General features: G+C 40.6%; 1 pseudogene; it reads left to right on the top strand.

The window, feature by feature from the left end:
- The first annotated feature begins 1,995 nt into the window (after positions 1 to 1,995).
- Positions 1,996 to 3,441, top strand: LOC124712322 (annotated as a pseudogene).
- The last annotated feature ends 2,663 nt before the right edge of the window (positions 3,442 to 6,104 follow it).

Raw genomic sequence — 6,104 nt, forward strand, 5'->3', positions numbered from 1 at the left:
TGGTGGTCTCCTATTATGTCCTAGTAAGGGAGTCATAAAAGACAATTTACTTTAAATACAAAAATCACAGTTTCAATATTTTATACACAAATTAAGTTGAATTTTTGCTCACATATTCTTAGCTTTTCATTTAGTAAGATGATTTCTTTCTACCTTTAACAGTTCACTTGCAATTAATGTTTTAGGGAGACGAAAACGCATTTTTTCAGCTTTTCCATATTAAATGAATATAAAGAAACACTTTTCAATGTAATGGTCTTCATTACTTATCTCTAAACAGGGGTACTGCCACTCCTTACATTAACGTAACTTTAATTTAGTGAAAAAATAAAGTTTTTAGCCGCGAAAACGCACTTTCCCCTGTATTTGAAAAATTGAGGGTCAGGAGAGCAATTCTGCTATGGTGACCTGATAGGTTTCGACGATATCTTGCAAAGGCATATTATTTGTGGCAATCGCATAATGCGTCGGTGGCATATAACTTTCTAAGGCTCGTACAACATAATAATTATTCCAACTTATATAATTTGAAAAAGTATATATGTTGACGGTGGCGCGTCTGAACAATCACTACTGATATACTTTTTCCTCAAAAAGGAGTCTAACTCCTCCACTGTAGTAGACATATGCATAGTGATAGTTATTTACTTAGTAGCAAATCAAGTACTTACACGCTTATCGTACTGTTGTACATCAAGGGACAATTAACAAACAAGTACGCAAGAGATCAAATTAATGTCAGTGTTTCTTCCAGCGACAGCAGCCATCTTAGTACCTCTTACGCCTCGATCCGAATTGTAGGAAAACAGTCTGTAGATGACAAACCGACGGAATTTGCAGTCACTCTCCGCCAACACCGTTACATTTTAGTGTATGTTTCATAATCCACTTATAATTCCGTGTAAATGAATTTGAGCTTCACATATTTATCCGCTTTATCTCACGAACTTGCCAGCTCTTAGTACTTGCATTGATTTCCCCAAGAGTCCAGCAAATGAATCCAAACCTGATATATGCATTCTACTTCATCCCTCTCCATGTGCTTGCTGCTATGCTGTTAAGCCTTCCAACGACAGTGTACGGAATTTCTAGTCCTATTAATGTTCAGGTCAACTACTAGGCAGATGATCCAGCTTTTTTCGCAGACATCTCAATCTACTACGAACATACCCATGTAAAAGAAATAGACTGCTAGCGGATGTACACTGCGTGTGAAGGGTTCGTCGCACCAGTGTTGTCGATTTCCCACCTGTCCCAAACTCTCACGTTGGTAAAGAAGAAATTTGCCTTTATACTTCCATATATACCGTCATCCACACCTAAATTTCTGGGAGGAATATGTCTTCTCTCTCAGAGATTTTTTCCCCTCATGTATTCGATTGCAGCAAGCCCACTTGTACGATACTAACGGCATCCACATGATACTTATGCTTCATAGATCGTTGGCTTAACATGAAAAACTGTCGCCTCACACGACTGGTAGATTACGACTTTGTTGTGTCGTCCTGTCCTATTGATGTTGCTATTCAAAAGTACACATCACTTATCCATAAATGTGTGTACGTGTGTTAATGTCGGTATAGAAGCTGACATTGACGTCAAAGCTATAGAAGAATCTGTGATTGTACAGCGAGGTAAGAAGGTGGGTCTGCTTCAGATAGAGTGGGGGAAACTTTGCGTCAAAGTGACATATACATCGAGGGGCAGTCGACGACTAAGTAGGTTATGTTATGTGCCAGGATTCATGTCTTCGACAGTGGCAGTGTTAGTGCACCAAGACATATTATGATCGGTACTGATACGCTAAATTTAAATGTATGGGAGTCATCACAGCAAGTAATTCTAAAGCAACTAAGTGCTGTAAACACACAAGGTCTGGAGGAAGTGGCATGTGCTACACTGGAGTGAGATTAGAATTGTGGTTTGTATTCCTACAGATGAGCCCAGGAAATGACCTGGGGGGTCTCTGCAGACATCATGAGACTCTGGCATAAAATGGGGGTGATACGCGATTACAAGAACTCAGCAAGAGAGTTCTCACAGCCTCTGTCACCTCAATTCTCCAACTTCCTCCCTACACGTGGTGCCCCCGTTAAGCCGAGCAACTCAGCGGAAGGTTGGGTAACCAACCCCAGCGGGAAACTGAGGCGGTGAGCAGATAGGAGTTGGAGGACAGTGGAAGGCAACGGGAAACCACCACTGAACTATCCCAAGAAAACCCCATGGCTTCGCTCAGCTCAAAATGTTCCGGAGTTTCAAGTTCCCCGATCGGATCTCCGGGGGGAACCAGGTTGAGAGGAGCTTCACGAAGAGTAAGATGGTGCAAAGAGAAGCACTGCATAGGAACATGGAATGTAAGATCCATGTATCAAGGAAAACTAGACATAGTGAAAAGAGAAATGGAGAAAATTAACATCGACATATTGGGAATAAGTGAAATGAGGTGGACTGGCACGGGAGAATTCGCTTCGGATGGCCATATGGTGTATTATTCTGGGCACGATAACAACAGAAGTAATGGAGTAGCCTTCATACTTAGTGATAAAGTGAGAAAAGCTGTGATGGGATGCAAATATAAAAATGATAGAATGATGTCCATCAGACTTCAAGGTCAGCCCCTCAACATCACAGTAATTCAAGTTTATGCACCAACAACCGATGCTGAAAAGGAAATTATTGACCAGTTCTATGGAGATTTACAAGAATTACTACTGTCAACACCAAAAAAGGATATCGTCTTCATAGTTGGAGATTGGAATGCAAAAGTGGGAAATGAAGCTGTAGAAGGTATAACAGGGAATTATGGTCTTGGGACAACAAATGAAGCTGGACAGAGACTCCTAGAGTTCTGCCAAGAAAATTCATTGATAATTACTAATACACTGTTTCAACTACCAAAACGACGCCTATATACCTGAACTTCACCAGATGGCCAACACCGGAACCAAATTGATTACATACTTTGTAATCAAAGGTGGAAGAGCGCGGTTCAGTCGGCTACAACAAGACCTGGGGCTGACTGCGGATCAGATCATGAGCTCCTGATTGCAAAATTTCGGCTGAAACTTCAGAATGTAGCAAAAAGTATCCCAACTTGCAGATACGACCTTAACTCTATGCCCTCCGACTATGCTGTAGGGGTACAAAACAGATTTAATGTATTACAGCTGGAGGACAAAAGCTCGCAAGAGATGTGGACAGAAGTAGCTAATACTGTCAAGGAGGCCGCAGAGAAACACATTCCCAAGAAAAGGAACAGTAAGAAGGCTAGATCGCTATCAGTTGAGGCACTGCAAGTTGCAGAAGAACGAAGGAAAGCAAAAATCAAGGGAGATAGATCAGCTATGTTTGAATTAAATAAAGATTTTCAGAAATTAGCAAGAAGAGATAAAAATATATTCTTTAATGAACAGTGCAAGGAAGTTGAAGATAGTAACGTAATGGGGAAGACAAGAGATCTTTATAAGAAAATTAGAGAAATTAAAGGAAAATTCCAGGCAAAAATTGGAATGATAAAAGATAGAAACGGGAAAGATCTGAGTGAAGCAGAGGATGTTAAGGAAAGATGGGCAGAATATGTAGAAGACCTATACAAGAAAGAACTGCATCATGACAGGGCTCCTACTGCTGATGTTAATGTTAATTTAGAACTAGAGCCAGATATTTTGGAGAGCGAAATCCAGTGGGCCCTTGAAAATATGGCTGATAACAAAACAAGTGGACATGATGAAATACCAGCAGAATTGTTTAAAGTCACTGGAAAGGATGCAGTGAAAGTGCTGCACTCAATATGTCAAAAAATATGGATCACGCAGCAGTGGCCAGAAGACTGGAAAAGATCAGTATTCATCCCCATTCCAAAGAAGAAAAGTTCTAAAGAATGCTCAGATTACCGAACAATCGCACTTATTTCACATGCTAGCAATGTTATGTTAAAAATCTTACAAAATAGACTTCGCCAATATCTAGTTCGAGAGCTGCCAGAAGAACAAGCTGGATTTAGGAAAGGAAGAGGAACTAGAGATCAAATTGCTAACATTCAGTGGATTATGGAAAAAGCGAGAGAATTTCAGAAAGATGTGTACCTCTGCTTTATTGACTACGCCAAAGCCTTTGACTGTGTCGATCACAACAAATTATGGAACGTACTGAAAAACATGGGTGTCCCAGATCACCTCATTCATCTGATACGGAGTTTATACCTTGACCAAGAAGCCACGGTGAGAACTATGTATGGAGCAACGAAATGGATAAAGGTTCAGAAAGGGGTCCGGCAAGGCTGCATACTGTCACCGTACTTATTCAATCTGTATGCAGAACATGTCATGAGGAATGCGAGGCTAGATGAAGGAGAAACAGGAATTAAAATAGCTGGAATAATTGTAAACAACCTCAGGTACGCGGATGATACGATCCTGTTGGCAGAAAGTGAAGAAGAATTGAGAACACTCTTACTGAAGGTGAAAGACGAAAGTGAAAAGGCTGGTCTTATGCTGAATGTGAAGAAAACGAAAATTATGGCAATTACACCTACCAATTCGTGGGATATAGCAGGAGAAACCATGGAGGTAGTGACCACATTCAGTTATCTCGGTTCCCAGATCTCTGCTGACGGTGACTGCAGCCATGAAATCTGGAGACGCCTGTTGCTCGGTAGACAGGCGATGTCAAACCTTGACAAGGTTATAAGGTCCAGAGATATAACACTAGCAACAAAGATCCGTATTGTGAGGGCTATGGTCTTTCCAGTTGTGATGTGTGGATGTGAGACCTGGACCATTAGAAAGGCTGAACGGCGAAGAATTGACTCCTTCGAATTGTGGTGTTGGAGGAAACTTCTTAGAGTTCCATGGACTGCAAAGAGAACCAACAGATCAATATTGGAGCAAATTAAACCAGATTTCTCCCTGGAAGGTCTAATCTTAAAACAAAAGCTGACCTACTTTGGACACACAATGCGAAGGCATGCCTCGCTGGAAAAAACATTAATGCTGGGGAAGATTGAAGGAACTAGAAGAAGAGGACGTCAGAGGATGAGATGGATCGATGGCATCACAGAAGCAATGTGTTCCAACCTGGAAGGTCTACGGGAGAAAGTGCAAGACAGGAAAAAGTGGCGTGATTTGGTTCATGGGGTCGCGAAGAGTCGGAACCGACTAAACGAATAGAGAGAGAGAGAGATTCCTTCAGATATTGGGGGGAATGGGACATCGATTTCCTGGCAAGAAACGTTATTGATCATCTGAGTCCAATTAATCTGTATACACTGTACTTTCAGTTAGGTATGTAGGAAGGTTTTTGAAGATATGAAACATTTTGCATCTAAATGATTCCCAAAATTGGCCGAAAAATGGAGAATATGTGTATGACAAAATGTATATGCTTTGCGCGTCCTTTCCCGTCTAAAACAGTTCTTAGATAAAGGACTAAGCCAATCTCCCTGTATTTATGTACATATTGGCTTAAAGAGGTAGGACTACCCTAAAGCTGTGTATGTCAATTTGTGGAGGTACATCTCTGTTCAAGTAGGAAGGGTCCTTAGGAGAGGAAACCCATTCCAATTTTCATGATATTGCATCTTTTTGACACGGCTTTTAGGAAATAGCAATCTCTTTCAAAATTATTAAGAAGAGAAGAGGTTCATCGTGGAAAAATGCTGCAAAATAGAAAATATTTTCCAAAAATGTTACCGAAGGTTGACCAGCAGTTGAAATTACAAGAGCATGACACTACTGTGGAACGTGATATTTCTACAGCAAAATGGAGAAATGCAGGTATATGCATGAACCCAGTGAGGTGGGTCAAGTGTCCAGGAAAAACGAGAAGGGTTAAAAAGAATGTCTTAAGTGACTCAAGGAAAGGTGAAAAAGAATGTCTTAAGTGACTCAAGGCTATTGCTGACTATAATAGTTACATGTGAGTTGTCGATAAATTTGATTAACTAGTGTCTGTCTACAGTTTTCATGGAATCCTTGACACTAAAACCGTCAATTCAGACGTTGATAAGCGCACTGTCTTATAACAGAAATCCAATGCTATACCTAATATTCTTGGCCAATGGAATATCTGGAAGTTTTACTAGAACGAAGAATATGGAACACAGA

The sequence above is a fragment of the Schistocerca piceifrons genome, chromosome 8 (assembly GCF_021461385.2).
Source record: "Schistocerca piceifrons isolate TAMUIC-IGC-003096 chromosome 8, iqSchPice1.1, whole genome shotgun sequence".
In the NCBI taxonomy this organism is placed as follows: Eukaryota; Metazoa; Arthropoda; class Insecta; order Orthoptera; family Acrididae; genus Schistocerca; species Schistocerca piceifrons.